Genomic DNA, 24,564 nt, shown 5'->3' with positions numbered 1-24,564 from the left:
CGGCACGTACTAACAGTTAACATTTGGCAGGGTACAGCTTTAGAGATTCCACACACAGACTATCAGCATGGAGCTGAGTGTGTCCTATGAAATAGGGGTGCCTATCGTAAGTTTGCTTGGGTGCATGTGATTTCTTTCTTTTTCCAGATGACTCATTTTACCTTTTGCTTATTAATGAGCGTTTTACTTAGACTCTCTCAATTACTCGTTCTGGTTCTTTCTCATCCGTGCTCCTTGCTTTTCTCTCAAGCATTTCTCTTCAGCTCTGCACCTTCAGTCATAAAGCTCCCACAGCTGTATCTGGAACCATTTTGGGTAGCTCTGTCTCCTCGTTTTGTCTTCAATACTCATTTCTCTGTGAAAGCTTGTGCAGCTGATTTCATGAAGTATGAAAAGTAGGTATTTTAAAAGTAAGTACTTTTCATTCACAAGCATGCTGGCATTTATATTACAAACCTGATTTGTTGTCCATCTCAGTTCTAGAGAACAAGAGCCTTTGAGTCAAGAACCTAGACTCGGCATCTCTGGCGAAGCAGATCTGACTGTGGAGAGGAGACGAGTTTAAGGCTCCTTCCTTCCCCGGCTGCAGACTCCTCTGAGGAGTCCGGGGCCTCGGCTGTCCCACCCATCCGTGTGCTGGGTGCAAAAGGGAGAAAAGGCCACCACCACCCCAACCTCACTGCATGAAATTACAGTAGAGGTTCAGGTCTCGAGAAGAGCTCTAATGAAAGTAGAACATGAGGGGTTAGGACTCAAAAGTTTTACCCCCAAGTCACAATATTAATTTAGAAGGTTCACTTAAACTCCTCATTCCTGAGGGTTCTCCCTCTGTTATATCTTGCAGCTATGTGTCCTTGGGCACATTCTTTTCTTGACCTCTCTCAACCTGAGGTCATCATTTCACTTATAAAATGAGGATAACAACAGCACCCCATAGAGTTTTGGTGAATATTATATGAGATCATAATTTACATGTAGTTCACAATGCTCAGCTTTTAATAAATGCAACATTGCCGGTGTGTCCGATAACATATATATATTGGTAGAACTAGAGTATATACCTCATCAGGGAATTATGAGCATTGTTAAGCTATTGTTTGTAAAATCCTTTTGCACTTCTATTTGGGCACAGCACATTGTATATTTCTGTTGGAATAGGATAAATAAATACTTATTTATACATAAGCATCACCTCTTTTTCCTACCAAAGAGATCATAATAGCTAGAAAGCTGGACACAAATAGAAAACTGGAATAGTAGGTCCCTGTGATCTTTGCACATGCACTTTGTCTGATTTTAAGGGCATATATCTTAAATTCTTCCATCTGAGAATTTGAGAACATGTCTACTGAACTTCATGAATAGAAATCTATGGGTACTCTAGACACATTTTATATATAACTTAAGCTCAGTAATACAACCTATTGATTGCTTTGATTTTTATTTTCGCTATCTGACCAAATAAAGCAGAAACAGATGGCTTTTCTGACTTATACTATTTTAAGCTACAAACATGTTGCCCACTTTTGAGCCTATGTAGTTAATCTGAAATCTGTCACATGATAAAATTAAACCTTCTATATTTTAAGGTGGAGACAAGTGTGGATTGGATTTAGGGTCTGAACACCTGGACTCTGGTCCCAGCTTAACTCTGAACACACTACAGACCTCTTGAGAATCACTTCACCTTGCTGCATCTCAACTCCCTCATCTATGAGGTACGTTAGACAAGCGTGTGTACTAATCACCTAAGGATCTTGATAAAAGGAAGAGTCTGGTCAGCAGGTCTGGGGTGGAGACAGAGATCCTGCGTCTCTACCAAGCTCCTAGGGGAGGCCAGTGTTGCTGGCCCACAGTCTTTGAGGGGCAAAAGACTGGAAAAATTCTTGGACAAATGTTGTATAATCTGGAGTTCCTATAAGATTATTCATGAGAAAGCATGTCATGATGGCCCCAAACAGGGATCAAGCAGAGACAATCACTAACATGGGTACAGTATTCTACAGTCATCAAAGTGTGTCCCATCCAGTTAGTCATCACAGCATTCCTAAGAGGAACCTAAACTCAGAAAAGCTGAATCACTGGCTCAAGATCACAAAGTCAGTATGTGGAAAAGGCCAAGATCAAACACAGTCTCCAACTAGCTGTGCTCACACACCACCAACGCCTTCCATGGTTACTTTTGCGTTCAACAGGCCCCAAAATGCATGAAGGCAAAGAAGACCTAACAGCCTAATTTTGTTTCATACACAGCCATATATGTATACATTTATTTAAAGTGACCTAAGTACTGATAAAATCTTGTGTTTACCTGTCAGAGCCCAGTTAAGACTTCTATATTTTTTTTCGCACCTTTCCATTATTTTTCTGCTGAATCCTATCCATCGGGTACAGAAAAGCCTCTCAGGCCAGCATGTACATTTCCAGTTTCAACTGCTACAGTACATGAGTTCTAGATCTTAAAGGCCAAAAAGCATCTATTTGACTAAAGAGCTATAAGGCAGCCATAAAAATTATGGATCACAGAAATAAGCAATTAGTGTTATCTTCAATTGCTTTATTGGCAGTATTCACTCGTTAGAATAGAGGCAGCCGTAAAACAGATTGCAACATACTGTATAACAGCATATGGGATTTTACATTATAATGCTATTCTCTGCCAAGAAGTCATATTTTCATTTGAATGCATGGAACAGATTATCACAGGGTTTCCAGCATTAGAAGTAGATGACCCTCACTTTTTTTGAGGTGGTTGTTAAAAGGCAATTCCTGAAGTTATGACTAAATCAAAATAAGTGCGATGGTGAATGGGGCTGTGTTACGTGCCTGCATTCTGGGCCACTGGAGACTGGGCATGGCGTGGAGCTACAGCAGATAATAAAGTCAATCTCTAACGTGGTGGATAGAGGGAGAGTTGAGGGTTTGCCAGTCTTCCAAACCAGCTGGCGTCAATTCTGGAGGAAGCTGTTCACCCGCCATCTCATCACAGCTGAAGCACCACAAAAGACACCACGAGCACAGGGGATAGAAATAAAACAATAGGAATAACAATATGAGAAGGAACAGAATCATTATTTAACATTGGGAGACGCCTTCCTGACATCTACTCTGCCATTTTTACAGAATATGTATGGGAGCGTGTTTATATATTGCAGACAACGTAATATAGACCTTCAAATACACACACCCTGGAACAAATGTCAACAGGCCAAGCTCTCCGGAATCACCCAGAGGCCTAGAGTCTAAGAGTTTCCCCATCCCCTCACACATTTTACAAGTTTCAATATGGCACACCTGGAAATAGGGCTAAATGCCCACTGTCCTGTTTCAACAGTTAAGTTGGAAAAAGGGTAGGGTAAAGTACGTCTAACAGATTCTCTTTCCAAGATCAGCCTGTGCTATAGCAAATGCAAGGCTTTGAAAGGCAGAATTGCTGAAAAGGAAGCTTGTGTGGTTTCAAATTAGAAGTCATATTGTTGCACTCACAGTTGATCAAATAAATATTAATCACCAAATGTATTTATGTCACTTCTCACACGATTGCAATATATTTCAAATGTGTTTTTAAATGGTGGATAAAACACACTGGGATGGCAAAAAAAAAGAAATTCTCCTTTTATAGAACCACCGATACTAGGGAGCTAGAAGCATATGTAGTAATTTACCAGAACAAAGAAATATGTTTGAATTAGTTACTGTGTGTTTTCTGCTATTTATTCAGATCTAGTAAAATCCAAATAATTTGATAAAGTCTTTAGAGCCTATGTACAATATCATGTTAAAAGTAGACTTTAATCTTATGTAATGTTTCAATGAATTAGTGTGTTCACTTAAATAATTTTTCTAGTCTTAAGTCTGCAAAGTTATAAAATTGTAAAAAACATTTTTAATTGTAAAGAAAAATCCTTATAATTTTGGAAAAAGATTATACTAAATGATTTTAAAGGCAGTAATAATGCAAAACAAAGTATAATAGAGCTGCCCCTTTCTATATCCCTTGGTTACTTGGAGTAACATTTTCAGTTCTCAATTTCCACACTTCTATGTTTAAGGACTTTTCTTTTTATTCATAAAAGGATTTGATAAGAAGAGTAATTAGACTAAAAATGCAAGCATTTTGCAACCTAATCCTGCCTATGCTATTGACTAGCCCCTATGGCATGCATATATTGATATACTGTTTAAATTCTGTATCAGCTGTCATGGATTTATTTGTAAAGTTGCATAATGACCATAATACCTACAGCCACCTTCCAAATTGAGCTTGAAAAAGATTTTTTAAGTATTTCTCAAGTGGTCAGAGTAAATTTCTCAAGTGGTAAGAAATTTCTCAAGTAAATTTCTCAAGTGGTCATGAATGACTACCTTGTCTTATTTCTAGAGTGAGGAAAGCTGGTAGTTTTCCAGCAGCCAAACAAGGGGCCCCTTTAAAAACCTGAAATGGAAAGAGGAACCAGGAGAGTGGCTAGTTTATACTTTGAGAAAATGATGCTGACCGATTGAGGGTATTCCACCAATGTATAACATACAGTGAAACATCTGCCTTTTGGCTCAGCAGTATTTTCCTCACTAGCCCACCAATTTCCTTAATTTGGCAACTCTTATGGCCCTGGCCTTGTGACGGAGGTAACATTATATATAAATGTCGAGAAGCAAGCTGTTCCTTGGATCTGTAAGGTAGCAAACTCAACAGACTACACATTTTTAAAATGTCAGTGAGTATATGAGTGTGTACGGATTTTGTGTGTGTTTCACCAAATACAGTTGCACTGAGTCAGACAACAGTAACACCAAAGGCTAATGGAAAAAATGTGTTTTTTTAACATATTGATCTTGTCATGCAATAATGTTACTTAATTCCACATTGTTCAGAACAAACCAACAATGAATAGTATCTTGCTATATAATGACTAGTTTTTCCTTTCCTTGCAAAAGTAAAAGCATTTAAGAAAAAAACAAAAAAAAAAACCCACAAGCATCTCAAATAGCCTCTGCTTTGCTGCAAAAATAGACTGTGACGACAGTAACTCTCCCAATCAATTATGCGGCATGGTTTTAAGTGAGGAAAAAAATTCAACATACGAATCACTTCAAAATATATACAGCATATATCTATATGTACAAACTGCATAAATTTTGAAGGGCTACGAAGCATATATTTTGCTACACCAAAGCTCTGACTGTTAAATTGATTGCAACAAAACTTTAATTTCTTTTTCTGAAAAAACCCGAGGAATATGAATCTTACTGGAATTATTTAAATGCAGTGGTGTGTGTATACATCTATGTGTGTGGGTATAAACAAGATTTCTACAAATTCTCTTCAGTAGGCTCAGAAGCAACACCTCTTCTCTAACAAAAATATTGCTCTGAAATTATCTCCTTTAAAAGTGACGACTTAAAAGAATGTACTTCAAAGTCCACAGTCTACACATCTGCATTCTGAACCCATTCTGCATAGGGGGTCACTTAATAGTGTTCACTCCTGCTGTATACATGCAAGGTTCATTAATGGTCTCCCTTAAAAGCACCTTTTTAAAGAATGATCTGCCACATTAGCCAGAGGAATATAATGTGTGTGTGTGTGTATGTACACACACATATAGATATAATTCTTTTTAATTTTGGCTGAATTCAGGAATGAGTCTGGGCTAAAAGAATCGATCTGTCACAGAGCAACAGATTGCAGTTAGAGACTGCCAACAAATCACAAGCAACAGTAGGTAATGACTAATTGTAACAGGAATGAGGGAACAGAGGGTGGGGATTATTTCAGAAAAGGTAACTGAAAAAATGATCCTTCCCAAATGAAATCAGTTTTGCTTTGGTGTTTGTTATTGTTAAATCAAATACAAGCATAGCACCTTCCCTCTTCTCAAGAATTCCTAGTGATGTTGATCCATTTGACAATTTCTAAGAGATTTGTGAATTTTCCATCACAGGTTGCCTTTTCTGTTCCTCCATTTCTATTAATACCATATTCTACGAGGCACTTTTGAGGTTTCTCAATGAATTATTACTTTAGCACATTCGTTGGAGCTCTACAACCTAAGACTTACAGGAAACCTTGACTATGACTCCCACTTTGTGGTAATGAATATACAACATGATCTTAAAAAAAAAAAGGAAAAGGATTTATGAAGATTTACAAGGTCCAAGAAATAGAATGGCAAGAGCAATCGTATCCATCTCTTTTATTGATTAGAATGTTACGATTTTTAATTATCTATTCAATCATACCTCCTCAGATTTTCATGAAATACTTTTTTCTAATTATCAATGTACACAAACACAAACTTTTTATACCAGAAACTTAACCTTCTGAAACTTTAATCTATGAAATTACTTGGAGCTTGAGGTGCGTAAAGGATTTAAACTCTGCACTAAGGTTCAAATGCTTTGAGAAATTTCTCTAATTTTCACTCCACTGCAGTGAAAATCAACAAGATGTTCTGTGTAGTTGAAACACAAGGGTTTTGTGGCTCCCTGTAACTGTAGAGATTACAAAGCATATTGGGTCAAATGTAATTTCATATTTTTAAAGGTCACTTATTGTGTTTAAACTTAAATATTTAACTTTAACCAATGAGTGTGGTTAGATTGCTCCTATACTTATTTCAAATGTAAAACTAACAATTTCCTTAAGTTGATGATACAGGCTGTTATCCCAATCTTTAGGTAATACAACCCATTTTGTCTCACTGCTATTTTAATTCCTAAATCCTCTGCTTTCTCCAACATGTTGAACATCAGACTCCATGTCTATTTAATACCTGCATCAAATATTCTTTATCTCCTCATAATTCAAATAAATAAATGAAGGAAGCTAAAGACGGACCTTTCTTAAATGGACATTGATCGATTGATGTCCCTAAACTAGTTTCTCAATAAACTCAACTCTTTCTCTGCTGAAAAAGAAAAGAGTGGTTCCCGAATGGCAAGTTAAAAAATTAACCAGTAAGGTAAGACCACGTAAAAGAGAAAGTATCAATTGCAGAAACAGTATCAGAACCAAATTATCAATAGATGGGAAAAGGATGAAAAATAATGGTGAACAATGAACTACAGGTCACTGAAGCAATGTATATGAGGGAAGGGAAGAAGCTAAGGGCAATGAGATGGCACAAGGGCAGCAGGAACCTTGTGAGTTTCCTCTTAGTATGATTTTTTCAGGAAAAATCATACTAAGAGGAAAAATTTGAAACCTTGTCAAAGAGAAGTAATGTTATATCAGGCATCCATAAAACACTAACAGAAAATCAGAATTATACTCAACTAAGCCCAGCCTAAATCCTAGTTGATAGGGGGTCATAGGCTTGGAATTTCCCATCTGTTCCCAAGAAGCTTGTACATATAATTGGTATGCACCTAAACCATTCTTTTGATTCCAAGTGTCAGGATATTTTGAACAAGAAAACATACATCAACATCTTGATAACTGAAAGTCTGCTAAAGCTATTTATATTTATCATAACTGTTTGAACCTCCCAAGGGGTGAGATGCAGACAGCTTCATGTTCCAGATTTCAACACAAGTGCATCAATCTCCCATTATGACCTACATCCTTTACATCCAAACACGGGGCAAGGGCCTAGCCACCCAACAGTGGTAATCCTCCAGCCAGCATTCACATCTCAGGTGATGACAGAGATACTGTAATTAGGGCCTGCTAGCACAAAAGCCCAAGGCCAGTGTGACAGCCAGTACCCAGTTCACTAGGCATAGCAGAAACACTGCCAATAATTTTCAAAGACTGATCAAACACCACCTGAGGTCAATTCATTCAATCATTTGTTATTTATTCATTCAATAAATATTTATCAAACACCAACCCACCACGTTCCAGGTCCCATAGCCTTGTGCCTTAACATTGTAATGTCACACATATATTGATTAAAGTAACCCATTTCCACAGGGAACTCTACTCAATACTCTGTAATGGCCTATATGGAAAAAGAATCTTTAAAAAAAAACAGTGGATATATGTATAACATTCACTTTGCCTGAAACTAACGCAACATTGTAAATCAACTATACTCCAATAAAAATTTTTAAAAAAAGAAAGTAACCCATTTCACAACAATAACAATTATAAAACTTGAATTACCACCTCTTTTCCCTATGTTCTATGTTTGACCTTTCATGTGGGTCATATGCATATTTGATACATCTGAGTAATTTCAGGTGGATTCTTCTACTTGTATATAACTACTTCATTAACAGTCAAGTTATAACATGTGAGCTTACATGAAGCCTTGTGCTATTAAAATAAAAATATCGCTGGATATATTTCATCTTAATGTGAGTGAAACAACTTTTCAACCCACCACCAAAGGAGAGAAAAGCTAGCGTGAAACCACAGGAATATATTAGGGATGGATAAAAGTAAGGCCCTGAAAAGGGCAGAGGGAGAAATTGGAAACAAGGGATGGCACCCCTACTTCATGATAGTGTCCAGGGCTATCCTCACTTCTGCTCCGGGATGCATAACTTAAAATACTTCAGATGTGAGGGAATCAGTTATTCCTTGTATTTGTCTTGCCTAAGTTGCAAAGTGAGATTTTTTTCCATAATTTAATTCTGTAATTTGATGTCTAATCCTTTCAGTTCATGATTTTATGGATTTCAACCAAAATGAGGACTCTCTTCTTTTGTCTTCTGTCTCCAGACGACTCTAATTTTGTTACCAAGATGCAGGCCCAGGTTATGTACTGCCCTAGGTATGCCCTTCTCTCCATTTTCTCTAGGTTCTAGTGAATAATAATTTATTCTTTGGAGGTGTTTGAACCAGAACTGCGTATTCTATTATATACACACTCAAGTTCACATATACAAATATATATCACATATTTCCAATATACAGTAAAATCATACATACGCCCACAAAAAAATGTTTTCCTCATAAAATTAACTTAAAGCTATTCAAAGAGTTTGGTCCACATCATCATTTCACGTGTTAAAATAAATAGGTAATTAATATCCTTTCTTTCCATATGTCAACTATGAGCAGTATCTGGCAGATTCTGGCTGATAAACTCCAAAATAACAAATACATACTTAGCAAAAGCTTGACTATATTAATTATTTAATGTAAATGAAGAACCAGCATGTTGGCCAATTTTTTTTCTAAAATAAACTTGTTTATAAATGCTAGTAGTTGACTAAATAATTGTTTTAAAAATGACCATTCTTTTGGAAGGCCCATGTAAAAACAAAACAAATAAAACTTCAGATTTAACCACTCTAGGCCAAAATTTGAACTTGCCTTTGAGCTGTATAGATTTAGACAGGATCATGGCAGAAATGAGCATTTCCTGGGAACAATTATCCAACCAAGCCCCACTGGTTTCCCTTCACCATCTCAAAATCACAGCTGGTGATTTCAAACCACAGGGAAAAGTGAGTGACGGCCTCTGGGTTGCTACTGAGAACTATTTTCAGAGTGTTTGTAGGTGCCCCCTCTCTTTTCCAGAGGGCACAGCGGCTCTTGAACCAGATTTTGTGTGCGTGCGGTTCCTTCCCTGTTTGCCCTGCAGCATATCCGACTTCTCCACTCCCAGGAGCTGTCCTTAGCCACTGCGACCTCGGTTCCTGCAGGTGACAGTATGGCTTTCTCCTGATTTATTAAAAATCTCCCATTTTATGGCTCCTGTGTACTCTCTGGAGTGTGATCATGTGACCAGAATAATGACAATCTGTCTCCTTGCTAACATTTCTCTACTTTGGTTATTTGTTTGATAAAGTGAGGAGCTTCCCTTTTGTTGCCCTTCATCAGAGCTTAATGTCTTTACTTTGGGATCAATATACTTTATGAATAATTTTATTTCCTTCTATTTTTATGGTCTTTTCTCCTCATTATCATACTGAGTTTATTAGCTGGTGCTGTCAGTATCTTTACCCTGTCATATGTTCCTGAGGTACAGTAAATATCACTTGTGTTGTAATTAATATGCACACCCTCTGCAGTAATTAAAGTACAGACCCCTTCAACCAGCTGAGCTTCCTACACTAATTCCACCTTATCTTCATAATGAACTTATTGTAATCTGAAACTACTACTGAATATTGTTCAGTAAGGCTAGAAGAATGAAATCTAACGAGATGCAATAATATTTGTGCACATGTTAATATAAAAAATGAATTTAATTAGTCTAAATCTAATTAAATTTCCCATACAATTAAAAGCCTCCCCTTCCTTCCATTTTTTAAAAACTAACAAATGCCGAATTATTGCCCTTCCAGTTATTCCTATAAAGAAGCAGACTGGACAAATGTGTTCTTTCCCCATAAGATACACACAGCAAAATCTAGAAGAGCCAGAAGAAGGATAGTGACATAGTGACAAGGAAACAGCTAAATCCCTTTAAGGAACTACCATGTGAAATAGACGACTTGTAAGAGTAGACAAATCAAAAGTCTGACCTTTCTAAAAAAGAGAAACTCAAGGAAAATAGCTTATCAAACCAATCTGTCAATCAAAAAAATAGGTTTTTAAAATATCCAATACCGGACTCCCCTGGTGGCACACTGGTTAGGAAATCTACCTGCCAACGCAGGGGACACAGGTTCAATCCCTGGTCCGGGAAGGTCACACATGCCACAGAGCAGTTAAGCTCGTGCGCCACAACTACTGAGCCCACGTGCCACAACTACTGGGCCCATGCGCCTAGAGCCCGTGCTCCTCAACAAGAGAAGCCACAGCAATGAGAAGCCCGCGCACTGCAACTTAAAGGGGCCCCCGCTCACCGCAACTAGAGAAAGCCCTCGCACAGCAACGAAGACCCAACACAGCAAAAAAATAACTAAATTTCTAAAACAAAATTAAAATATCTAATACCAAATGTACATTGCAAGTGGCACTAAGGCACAGTCCCTGTCCCCAAGGAGCTTATATTTTAATGAAAGAAATACATATTTCAATTCAGAAAGGTTTATTGGGCATCTACCAAAAATAGCACAGACAATGAATGTCATAGAATTTCTAAGCAGCATGAAAAAAGGAAAGTCTAGCACTAAGCTTGCACCTTGAGAGACACGAGAGAGAACATTTGGGGCAGGACACTAACTGATGCTGCACATATTCGATTTTGCTGGAGAAGAAGGTCTGTGTAAGTTAGGAAAAAATAGACACAAAAGACCAAATCAAGATACATAATTGGCACAAAAGAGGAACACGGTAAGGAACTGCATGTGCGTTTAATATTATACTTATATCGTCAGGAAATCAGCAAGGAAAGTGAGTACCTAAAGTGCAGACCCACCATAGTCAGGGAGCTGGCAAAGGAGCCTGAAAACTGGGTGAAGGGTCGGGCATGATGACCACAGCTGTGCCAGGCAACGGAATTATTTCAAGGTGGAAAGAATTTACCAATAGGGAAGAGCCCTGCTTTTTAATTATTCACAGTAATGACCTGGATCTTGGAAAGAAAGGAGTTATTTCCTAGATAGTAGACTGAACTAAATTAGCAGGCAACACAGCATGGAGGACTGATAAAACACACACACACAAACACATCAATTTGAGAATTTAAAAGTGGTTTAGTGGTCAAAACACCTGTCAATTAGGACAACACATTTACTCCCACAGTTGTTTTCCTGTTTTCTTTAAAAACTACCTCTGTTTATGGGAGATTTATAAGACACGTTACCGAATGGATTACTTGGAAGGAAGTAACCAAGTGCGATGAAAACAAATAATATGTTGAGACGGACTGCTAAAGCTATGCATTACAAATCAAAGGAACTAAAATAAAGTTAGGCGTTCTCTAGAGGAGTGCTCACTATATTTTAAGGAAGATTTAAATGTACTTCAAAAGGGAAGCATGGAGAAAATGGAATGATAGTGATATCAAAAATAAATTACAAAGAAAATCTGGGCTGTTCTGCTGCTAAAAAAAAATAAAACTAAAACAGATGTTGAGATCTACCTGATAGCAAATATGCTTCTTAATGTTGATTCTGACCAGCAGAAGGGAACCTACTCGGAGAGAAACCTGATGGGAATGAGTGGAGATCCTAAAAGACAGACTTTTAAAATTCCTGATTGATAAAGTTTTGGTTAGGCTATGCCACTGAAAATCATCAAATCCAGAACGTCAGCCCATTTTTAGTGAACACAAGGTATGTGTGTACCAACAGGTATATGTGTGACTGTGTTTGTGTGTGTGTATGCACTTGTCTATATAAGAAAGCAAAAATTCAAGCTCAGAAAATGAAGTAATGTGAAAATTTCCTTTGGCATACTCTTCCAGTATATTTACTGAAAATACACTTATCTTAATTTACATTTGTTCATCTTTAAGCTTTGTGTTCCGTTCACTGTAGGACCTGAAACCTAATGCTGAAGAATGGTTTCAAAGGTCAGAAAAAGTTCTAACTATTAGCAACAGTGTCGCTCATGAGCGTGTCTGCATCAGTTTTAAAAACTGTTCACATGAAGGATGCGCTTGGCTTTGGAGAAAATATTTTGTGACTCATGGTTTACTCTGTACATTCAGCATAGTTTGGGAGCAACGCTAATGTTTATGGGTTACTGCACTAACTTAGAAATTATAGTGTAATATTTGTAATGCAAAGGAACCTTTCTTGGAAAGCAGATGTACTTGTATTTGCTCAATGGTGAGATTAGTGACAAAGTCTAGGAACCCAAGAAGAAGACAGATGTCAACTCAAGGCAGTAGTTTTCCAACTGTGGTGAGTGTGTGGTGGAATGGTCAATTTCAAACCTCCATTTGGTGATATATTCTTTTTTTTTTTTTTTTTTTTGCGGTACGCAGGCCTCTCACTGTTGTGGCCTCTCCCATTGTCGGGCACAGGCTCCGGACGCACAGGCTCAGCGGCCATGGCTCACGGGCCCAGCCGCTCCACGGCATGTGGGATCTTCCCGGACCGGGGCACGAACCCGTGTCCCCTGCATCGGCAGGCAGACTCTCAACCACTGCGCCACCAGGGAAGCCCTGGTGATATATTCTTCATTCAATAACAGCTTTTCAGCAGGCCGTGTTCATAAGGGAAATGTCAGTAAGAAGGGTTTTGTTCTGAGCCTCATGGTGTCTTCTCTAGCCCTCCTGGTCAGTTTGTTTATGTACTGGACCATCGATCTCTTAACATTAGCCAGTTGAAACAAAGAATAAAACATGGCAACTAAATGATAAATGAGGTGGGAAACAGAACATTCTAGGATGCTTTATATAAAAGACATCCTTGAAGGAAACCATTGACGAGGAAGAGAAAGTTGAAAAACTGGGAAAACTAAGCTATAAGCTATTCTCATTCTGTGTGTGTGTGTGTGTGTGTGTGTGTGTGTATACACACACACTGTATATATATTTGCATGTAAAATATATATTATATATTTTTAATAATTTAATACTACTGACTTCTGTAGAAAACACAAATAGCAGCATTTACATCTCTCTTATTTCCAGAATTACTGAGGGGCGTTCGATAATGTATATAAAACCTTTAATCTACTAATTGTTAGAACTGTCATGATTTTTTTCACAGTTATCACTTTCCTTTGGTAATAAAAGCCCTAACTGTATCACCAAATGTAAAAGCAACACCAAAACACCAGTTTGCCATTGTTGTTTTTCCAGCTTACTGAATGAGATTCCAAAATTAAATTTCAATGGTTTGCAAAAGTCTCTCAAATTAAGGCAGAAGTGACTGAAGACACTTTTAGCTACACCTGCTCAACCGCTAATTTAATGAGAAAATGACTTAGAAATTGCAAGTGGTAGATATAACAATATTGTTGGTATGAACTAAGAGATGTTGCAGTACAGACAGTTCGAGTAGAATCCATCTTTAATACTATGATTCCTCCATCTTTCTTCATACCTAGCCTGTTTCAAATAAAGAATACGCCCTGGTGGCGCAGTGGTTGAGAGTCCGCCTGCCGATGCAGGGGACGCGGGTTCGTGCCCCGGTCCGGGAGGATCCCACATGCCGCGGAGCGGCTGGGCCCGTGAGCCATGGCCGCTGAGCCTGCGCGTCCGGAGCCTGTGCTCCGCAACGGGAGGGGCCACAGCAGTGGAGGCCCGCGTACCGCAAAAAAAAAAAAAGAATACGCCCAACTCCTCATTGAGTGGCCCAGCATGTTTGGATGTGAAATGGTATGGTTAAGGACTAGAAAAATTATTCTCCTGTAAATGTTCAATATTAAGACAGTTTCTGTCCACTCTTACCTGTTCAGCCCATGTCGCCAATGTCCCAGACAAGCTGTGGGCCCGCATCGTGAGCGTTAGCGAGCTGCAGAGCTCCCAGCCAGCCTCCTGCACCACGAGCTGGCCCATCACTGGAATCAGAACCTAGTCCGTAGCCATCGCAGCAAGGGCTGCTGCTGACTGGCCATGAGGACAGCATCATGTGGTTCTGGGATGCCTCCGCTGTGGCGCCCCAACCATCCGGCAAGTTGAGCACTGCTGGCCTCTTCCAGACGGACAGCACGCATGCCAACAACCTGGCCTAAGCCACAGTAGACGACTGGCCGCCCTTCCTTAAGATTGGCTGCTTCTAACACTGCAGCGACGATCCTCTGCTCAGCGTGCAGAAAGAAGTTGGAGTTCTGCAAGTACACAGCCCAGCTGGTGATGGCCGGCACTGCAGGCCAGGTGCTGGTGCTGGAGCTAATCAACGTGCCTTAGAAGCAGGCAGTCAGCATGGCCAGCGTAGACCCCCTCCAGGACCACGAGGGCTTCACGTGGAAGGACCGTGGGCAGCTGATCCTGCGCCTGGGCCGCTGCCCTGGCCTCCGGCTTCCAGCCCATGTGCTGGTTCAGTGCCGTCACCCGATGCCATCCCTGCCGTCTCGCAGCACGCCGAGTGCAGCCTGTGGCTTTTGGCACAAGTCATGGCTTTGGCCTCTTTGACTACCCGTGTAAGAGCCCTGGTCTAGCCAAGTGAACCCTTCACCCCAACGACTCCCAGGCCATGGAGAGGCCGCTATCCCAGGTGAAGTTGCTTACAAAATTGCTGTGGTCTTTCGGGCGCATGCGGAAGAGCTGTCTCAGGCAAGAAGTAGCATGCTAATGCCAACAGCAAGTTTCAGAAAGCCGACACGCTGCTGGCGGAACAGGCCTGCCCCCAAGACCTGGGGATGATGCCACTGCAGCTCTGCATCAGCCCCGGTCAGCCGAGGACTCCCTCCCGGGCGCTGTGCACTTCTATGATACTTTGCTGGCATGTTCCTTGAGATGTAGCCACAACCAACTCGGGCTCCGTGTTTGCTACGCTCCAGCCATGCAGGCGTCAGGAAGCTGCGGGAGCCGCCAGAAGGGCTCTGAGGAGCGGCTGACGCCCCGCGGGCTCGTGTCGGCACTCCCAGCGTAGGACGCACGCAAACGTCCCTAGCCTGACCTATGAGGAGGCCTCGTGGGTTCTGGCGCAGGCGCAGGACTTGTAGGGCGGGCGCAGGACTTGTAGGGCGGGCGCCGTGCTCACCGGGTGGGCGGGGCCGTTCAAGGAGTTTACGCTGCCCAAGGAAAGCGCCGAGACAAAGTTCAGGCCGATGGCCCACGAGGGCTGTCGCGTATACAAGATGGCACTGGCCCACGAGGGCTGTCGCGTATGGCCTGAGAGGACTATGCCAAGACGTGCCTGGTCTGCCTCCCCAGCCTGGGCAATGCCCATGTCTTCTCGGTGCCTGGCCTGCGACCCCAGGTGTACTACTCCTGTAGCCAGAAGGGGGACACAGCCGCGTCACCTCCTATGTCTTCAGGCGCCACAGCCAGTTTTTACCTGATTTCTCCATGAGAGCTTGAACGCTTCTCTGTAAGCGTCCAGAACGTCACAGAGCCCCTCGGCTCTCTGGACATTAGCTGGCCCCCGCGATGCCACCGGTGCCAGCTGCAGGCTCCCAGAGTTGCCAAAGCTGAGACAGGCTAACGGGACCGTAGGCATCGTCTTGGCTCCACGGAGCGGCGATGGAAGCGTGTTCTCACCCATGTCCACCAACTCGACCACCAGTGACGACACTACGCTGGAACGACAGGGGACGTCACGGTGGAGGACGTGAAGGATTTCCTGGGCCCTGTAGAGGAATCTGAGAAGAATCGGAGGACGCTGGCAGAAGACAGGGCTTGAGCCTGGGCCATCCTGATCAACTGAGGAAGGCTAGAACTACCCGACCACCTCCTACCTGCCCTGCTGGCAGCTGAAACCCAGGACCCCAACCCCTTCTTGGTCTTTTACATGGACCCACACCTGCTGACCTGCTGGCTCCAGTGGGACCTGCCAACCCTGACCCCAGGTTGTGGGCCTGGACTTGGCCCAGAGCCTCTGGGGCAGATTCAGACTGACCCTTCCTACAGGTAGGTGGCTACCCTGGACCCCAGGTGCCTAGGCATCCCAAGCTACCTCCCACTCCACACACCGTCCGTTCCCACTCCCTTTGTAGAAAGAATTTTTCTAATGTCCGTGCTGGGCTGGACAGTCTTTTTTTTTTTTTTTTTTTTTTTTGCGGTACACGGGCCTCTCACGGTTGTGGCCTCTCCCGTTGTGGAGCACAGGCTCCGGACGCGCAGGCTCAGCGGCCATGGCTCACGGGCCCAGCCTCTCCACGGCATGTGGGATCTTTCCGGGCCGGGGCACGAACCCGTGTCCCCTGCATCGGCAGGCGGACTCTCAACCACTGCGCCACCAGGGAAGCCCTGGACAGTCATTTTAAAACTGGGCTGGGGGTGGGCAGATGGGCAGGATGGGTTTCCCTATAGATTGTACCTTGGGGTTTTTTCTGTCTTTTTTATAAATTAGCAGTTTTAATATTAAAATTACTGATTTTTAATTTTGAAAAAGAAAGCATTTAATATCTCTTAAAAGGGGAAAAAAAGAGAGTATCAATAGAATGAGCCAGAACAAATATTTTAATTATAATTCTATTTTACATGATTCTCTGTACCCAGCATTGTTACCCAGAATGTTGTTGAGCAATGGGAAAGGAATCAGGTACTTATTTTTAGCCAAAACATTAAGGAGTTTATGCCTGAACTTCATAAGGTTACCCATGTGCCTTTGAGAAAATGCTGAGAAACTTTTCTGAGCCTCAGACAGAAAATATAAGTTGTGAACTTCTTTAATGGCTGTGCCTTCCAAAGTAGAACAAAGGGAAAGAGTTATTGAGGTAACTAAAACAAAGCAAGAAATACTGCAGAAAAAGAGAAAAATATTTTTCCCCAGGTCTGAATCTAGCAGCTCAGAACACATGAAGGAGATGAATGAACTGAAAAGGTATTTGCAGCCGAAGAGATAGGTGCTGAGCTATTATTTCTTGTGATGCTATGAGATATTTATAAAAACAAAAAAAAAATCTCTTGAAAATAAAATCAGCACCCAGTTTCTCAGCAGCAAACAACCTTAAGACTCTACTAGCGACATTATACCTTAAACACCAATGCATGTTTAAATATTTTAATAATGGCTTAAATAAAATTTTGTTTTATTTATCACCTGTGCCTATATTCACATGCTATTTTCAGAATATTTCCTTTAATAAGCTTCTTTCCCCATAAGTACAATAATAAAGGTAAACTTAAAGCAAAATATTTTCTTTTCAGACTGCATCCTTATTCTAAAATGCTAATCAAATCATAACATACAAAAACCTTTAAGTTTTAAGTGTGGTACTTAATTCTTAAAAAGAAAACATTAAAAGTAGGTTTTTTAGTAGTCAATTTTTTTATAATCCAAAAAGTATCATAAAGTCAACTTTGAAAGTGTGCTCTCTTACCTTTCTCGTTTACAAAAATAATAATATACATATATAAAGAGCTTGATATTTCCCTTAGTGAGCTGTAAGTTCCAGTAATCAGAGGACATTACGGGAACATCTGTTATTTCACATTTTTCACTGAATGGCTTACATGGTCACATGGTCAGAAGACAATTACCACCATACTCTCAGTCATTAGGGGCTTTGCAGTTTATACTACAGGCTTTCAATGTTTCTACTCTCTCTTGGTATTGGTTCATACAAGTGAAAGAGGTGGATTAAACTGCTCTGGTGCACCAAGTGGTATCATACGGGCCTGAAATAATTCACATATCTCACAAAGCTCTTGGAAAGAGATTTTTTGCATGTGAAATAAAACAAAACCCATTTAGTTGTAACCCTCATGCAACATTTTGGTAAAATCAAATCCAAGATGTATTCTTTGTCATGTCTCTGTCTCCTATACCCTATCAAAGCAACTTGTTGACAAGTGAAAAGTAAATTATTGATGTGGCAAGTTTTTGTCTTGGCTCGCCTTGGGGGATTGCTTATGTGTATGTTTGTTTTTCTTTGTTTCATGTTGTTGTTGTTATATGATACCAAAGAGTTGATTTGATAGATTAGTTTTTGGTCATGGTAGTGACTTAATTAGATATGTTATTTGCAGATGTTTAGCACACAATCTCATAGACAAAGCCTAAATGGAGACTCAACACATTAAAAGATACTAATTTATGAGAAATACCATAAAAAACTGAGTAGAAATTGAGGAGTTCATAAATAATCTATACTGACTTATGATTCCAAATCCATTTCTGAATTTTTTTTTCAGATTTCATGATATATTCCTTAAAAAAAGGCAAAAAGGAATGTTATGTAAGAACTTGACATTATATGTCTTAAAAACTAACATTATATTCACTGTGGTGACTTAATTTTTCACAGATAGTTACGATATTACCTCCCTCCCCTATGTTCTTCTTAAATGTGACTTTGACACTACTCCCAGCGAAAGATGAGGTCTATGTGCCCTCCCTTTAAAATGAGCTGATTTGGTGACTCTTTTGACTAACAGAGTATGGCATTTACAAAGCTATTGACTTTTGTGGCTAGGTCATTCAAGACCGTGAAGCTTCTGCTTTGTTATCTTTGGAACTGTATACAAAGCCCAACTGCACAGAGGCCACCATGCCATGAGGAAGGCTAACCCACCCAAGAGGAGAAACCACATGGCAGCCATGAGAATACAAGAAGAGAGAGAGGTGTCTAAGCGGCCCCCAGCTGCTTGGCCTCCCATTTTTCTAACTCTAGTACTGCCTCTAGCCCCCATCTAACCTCAGCCCCAAGAAAGACCCTGAGCCTCGACCACCCAGCTGCACCCCTTCCAAATTCCAACCCACTGAAACCATGAGAGATAATAAAACAATAGTTGTTTTAAATCACAATTTGGGGTGAATTAATTTATTTATCAATCATTCATTTAGTAAATAAATATTTTTGAATGTCCGCTCTGTTCTGGGCAATATCTTGCGTACAGAATCCTGCAAAGATTTCTCCTCCTAGAAAGGAGTTTAATTAACCCCTTCATCCTCTGTGCTTCCATGGCTTTTTAGACTGGTAAAAGAGCACTTATTTCTTTTGTCCATATTGTATAAGTTGTACACATGTTTGGTTACACATTTATAAATTCAGGATCTGGATCACGTTCGTTTTGTTTCCCTCAGCAGTGTCCGTAGTGCAGACACATGTTCGCTGACTGATTTATAGCACTTATCTGGATAAGGACATTCAATATAAGGAAATGACACCATTATCCCCCAGGGCACAAATTAAAAACTGATAAAGGTTTTCATACACAGATTGTTTAAAATAGCCGAAGTTTTCGAGGAAATTTGAATATGTAACCATTGCTATTAAGCTACTTATTGTAGCAGTCAAAAAAGGAAGCATTTTTCAAATATCCTGGTCATTAATAAACAAGCCTTAAGCTATTAAAATAACTACCTCTTAAACTATTTTTTTATTTGTCAAATAGTCTGTTTCCATTTTGTTCTCATTGTAGCCTAAAACTGAAAAGGGCCCTGGATATGATAAAAAGTAATGTCCAGGCCTCCTGGTTACAATCTTCCTTCCTACCACTAGTCTATGCTGTTGCACTAAGTACCAAATGCTCATTCAGTGTCCATAGGCATGTTGAAAGGATAACTTTTAAGATTTTCAGCTCAGATGGAAAAAAGTCAAATGCCTGATTGTTTTCTCAAATTTGAAGCAAACAATTTAAAAACAATTCTGTTCGCAAAATATATATTTTAATTCATAAATTTAAGTTTTAAAAACTTTGTCAATTCAGAAAAGAAAATTCAGAGAAATCTTTTTTTAAATCTCTCTAATTTTGAATAGAAGCAATCCAATCATCATAGTTATGCATTCTTAAAATGTTCAGTTTTTGTTCACTTCTCCTGGTCCTTTGCCCTGGTTTGATCTACATTTAATGATCAAATGAATATCCAAATCCCATGAATTCTACCTCAGCACTCCTTTCTCTGCCTAACCCATTTCCTCCCCTTTCTCTTAGTATAGTTCAGAACCTTAATGTCTAAAAATTAAATAACAGTACAGGCAAACATTTATTGAGCTCTTCTCTGTTTGAAGCCCTGTGCTAAGGGCTTCATATATGTTACCCTGTTTAAACCTTACATTAACATGGTGAAATAGATTCTAAAAGTATTCCTATTTTACAGATGAGTAAATCTTGGAGGACTTGCAGAACTAAATAATTTGCCTAAGGTCATAGTCAGGAGTGCTGGAACCAGTATGCAAATTAGAGAGTGAGACCCAGAGCCTAGTTTTCTATCCTACTTCTCTAACTCATGGATGGAAAGTACTTTAAAATCTAGTCCACTCCCCATTTTTTTCTTCATTCTCCTTTAACATTCCTACAAGTTGTCACAAGCCTGTGTTGAAACATCTCCAATGACTGTCATAATAGTCTCTTATCTCTCAACTCCAACTCACACTAATTGTACCAGAATAATTGTTATCAAAAGCTTTTCATCAAAATACCCCTCTGCTCAAATAGCTCACATTTCTAAATGCAGCAAAGGTGACCACTTCAGATATCCTAAACTCCCTCCAAACCTAGCTACTCACACTCTTCAATTCACAACCTGCATGCAGAATCCTACTTCTAGGGTTGTCCTCGTGGGGATAATATCCTATGTCCTCCATCTTAGAATATGGTCCCCACTGCCTGTATCTCTACATATCCCTATTCTTCTCATCCTTCAAGAGCCTCTTAAAATTGACACAACTTTGGCCACATATTATTTTCTATGGTGTATTATAATTACATGAAGGACAAAATTCAGAGATCGGCAGCTGTGACTTTGCCTATCCTCCACTAATCTGTTTTGAGAATAGTTACAATTTTGTCTTAATTTCTCTCTAAGAAACTTGCAGTGTTTTAATACAAAATACCAAGAAATATTTGATGGATGCGTATATGCATGCATGCATATGTGGATAGATGGATGAAAGCATTAAAAACAAATGAGCTCCATTGTTTCTGCGTATATAAGTAATGCTTCAAAAATGTCCGAATTCAAATTACTGGCTCTTAATAAACCCTTTAGCTGCCTGAACACTACCATAGTGTTACTAATTCAATCAAGTGCTGTCAGACTGCACTTAACAGGTTTTTAATTAATTGACCAAATATTTGACTGGATTTAAAGCATAGTCTTTCAAAGTAGTTTTTGATAAAACCAAACTCTATGGAGTTTGTTGCCTAAACTTATTTGATATGGTATAAAGCAAACATCTCATGAACCTTAAGACTGTAATCTGTTCAACATTTTAGGAAACATTTTATTACTTACAGAATACACACCTAGTATTATAAACCAAAATACAAAGATTTGTAAACTGAAGGTCATCAGGGGCCATACATGGTGGTCAAGAGGAAGACAAGCGTGCACTCTTTTACTATAATTTGGGATGATTTGCATTTGTAAAGAAAAAGAGTCAATAGAAATAATCAATATGAGTGTATGTGTGTTTTTCCTTCTTAAGAAGAGAAACACATGACCCAAAATAGTACTGGTTTTAAAAAAAAAAAAATTAAGATTCCAAATTGAAATATTTTAGAAATAATTAGCCTTTGGTAAAACTGTCAAGTGGAAATTCATTTTTATTCCCAAAATATGATTTTTCTGTGCTACTTTAGCTTTGTTTTAATTTGCTATTTAGCAGTGCCCTGAAATATTAATAATTTGTTTAACAAATTCCTTCTAACTCTTAATAGATTTTTAATGAAGAAATCTATCTTAGAGATCTGTGTGAGAATGGATATTACATACTTTCTCAAAGTGTTAAATTATTGACCCCCTGAACCGTTTCATTGAACCTCTATCCTTTGTTTGCCATCATCTATGTTCAGATCTTCTTAGAAATTTTGTGAAATGTAAAAATCATTGATTCTGTAAACCATAATAACAGGTATTCTAGAAATGGGAAGGAAAATATTTCATCCACAGAGTCAGTTTACAAAAAATAAAAAGTTTTATTCCAGATTATAGTGTTAAATCATTTATAATTAGCCTGATGAATAAAATAAACCCATAGTACTTAAGACGTTGGATAAGGGTAGAAGAAAACAGTGCCGCAGGGGTTCCATCATTGGTCTGTTTTCTACGAAACATGCACCTAGATATCCCTCCAGGGTTGCCTAAGTGTCAGGGCTGTAACAGCTCCAGATAAATCCCTTTCTTCACGCTGATTTTCAGCACACAGGAAGGTCAGCTCTGGAGTCTGACAGAGTCAAGGTGCATTTTATCAGAATTTCTGGGAGGCTGACTCCCCTGTTTTCTTCTCTTCTGGATCACGACAATGCTCAGCTTCAGAAATAGGTAAATTTGAGATTAAGGAAATTTATGGCACTTTCATACCCCAATCCATTTATGCCTCTGGGAGAAATTTATACAGGGATTATCTCTGTAGATTTTGGAGACAAAGTGGTTAGTGAAAAGCCTGTGGGCTTTGCAGTCAATCAGATCTGGATGTGACCCCTGGCTCCTCAATTTACTAATTATTTGATTTTTGGTAATTTAACTTCTCTGAATCTGTTTCTTTATAATGTTACCAAACTTGTAGGATTGGGAAGAAAGATTAAATGAGATAAAGCATATATGATTTTAAGTGTTCGTTACCAAACTCAACACATAGTAAATGCCAGTGACTGTGGTGGTTAAATTCTCTCTAGATTCCAAAGCCAATCTTCCTCTTTGGACAGGGTGGAGGGCTATGAATTAAACTCATTGTGAAGTTCCCCAGGGGGTGTCATCCTCTTACACCTCAAGGGCTAATTCAGTGTTGAAATTAAAACTCAGATTTGGTTTTAAGTCTACCTGCCATGGCCCAGGAACAGGGAGGGTGCAACTAGCACTATTTCTCTGCCCTGAATGCCCAGTGAGAACCAGTGCAAAATGGACAGTTTGGGGAATTACTGTCGATTGGGTCAGACAGACCTGGGAGTTTTTTGTACTTGTTTCGTTTGTTTGTTTTGTACTTGTTTTGCAACATTTCCCAACAGAGAAACCTTAGGAAATCTGCTTGAATTTTCTACATCTCCATTTCCTTATCAGCAGAATATGAAAATGATGACATGTCTTTAATTCAAAACAACTACTTTATGCTAATATAATGTCATGGCAATATTAGCAACATAGCTAATATTAAGGATTAAAATCCTTAGAGGGGCTCTTGATCCTATACAATATACTTTGCATGGCCCTGTGTTTCGGAGTTCCCCAAGCAGAGTTCCCAAGTTTCCCTGAACACTTGTCCTTAGAGATGTCCTGAGAAAAAGAATAATCAGAGTTCCATGGTCAAATATAGATGGGAGACACTAAACTTTTTACCCTTTCTTGGAGAGTCACAGTTAATGCTGGCATATTAAAAGCCTTGAGAAATTCTTCAGTAAAGGAAATCTATACAACTCAATGGTCCCCTGAGAGTGTCTCCCAAAATATTAAATATACAGTCCCCTTCCTTTTCTTTTTCATAGTATCTCTTGGCATGGGTGTTTAGCGGAACACACTTTGGGAAACATCAATTACCCTGGCCTCCTCAGATTAGCTAAAATTTTGTACTAGCTGCAAAGGATGTGAATTGTTGGGTGATATCAACATCACAGAAGGTGCTGATGCCTTCTGATGGTCACAGAAACCAGCTCTGACCAACCCACATCACTTATCAGGGGTTCTTTGGTCCCACAAAGTGAACCTCCTTTTTAACTACTAAGTGGACTTGCATTTTGTTCTTGTCTTTTAAAGTTGCCCCATCACATTGAAAGAGGTAAATACTGGGAATAGGGAAAGTGACACAGACTCAGAAATCTTGATGGAGGTATTAGCATAACTCATACGCATTCTAAGGCATGGATATTTTGCACTGATAATCACATACATATACGGATATGATTTGGATTCTGTGACTGTTTAATTCCAGGCAAACTGGACCAAAATTTGAAAACCAAATCAGACCAAAATCTGATTCCTGAGGGGAGGGTCCGGGGGTGTTACTATTGTACTTCCTAGGACCTAGTCAAGCAACAAGACTTGTCATTGACGTATTACACATAAGACATAGTACTACTCACTGGGTGTACAGTGATCTATAAGACATAGACATGTTCTCCAAAAGAATGTCTGGCACAGAATAGGCCCTAGGTAAATATTTGCTAGATATGTGAGCAAACTAAAGCAAAGAGTTTTACTAGGCCCTACAAAGAGGCCTGGATTTACATTACAAAATGAAGAGGAGACTCTGCAGTTTTTATTAATGTTTAGTATTGG

At 39.6% G+C, this 24,564-nt stretch overlaps 1 pseudogene; it reads left to right on the top strand.

Moving 5' to 3' along the window:
* LOC132531266 (lethal(2) giant larvae protein homolog 1-like) overlaps positions 1-16,018 on the top strand; it is a 118,875-nt pseudogene extending 102,857 nt beyond the window's left edge.
* Positions 16,019-24,564: the final 8,546 nt, after the last annotated feature.

Source organism: Lagenorhynchus albirostris, chromosome 13 (genome assembly GCF_949774975.1).
Source record: "Lagenorhynchus albirostris chromosome 13, mLagAlb1.1, whole genome shotgun sequence".
In the NCBI taxonomy this organism is placed as follows: domain Eukaryota; kingdom Metazoa; phylum Chordata; class Mammalia; order Artiodactyla; family Delphinidae; genus Lagenorhynchus; species Lagenorhynchus albirostris.
The sequence above is the reverse complement of the archived record's forward strand: the minus strand, read 5'-3'. Positions and strand labels throughout refer to the sequence as shown.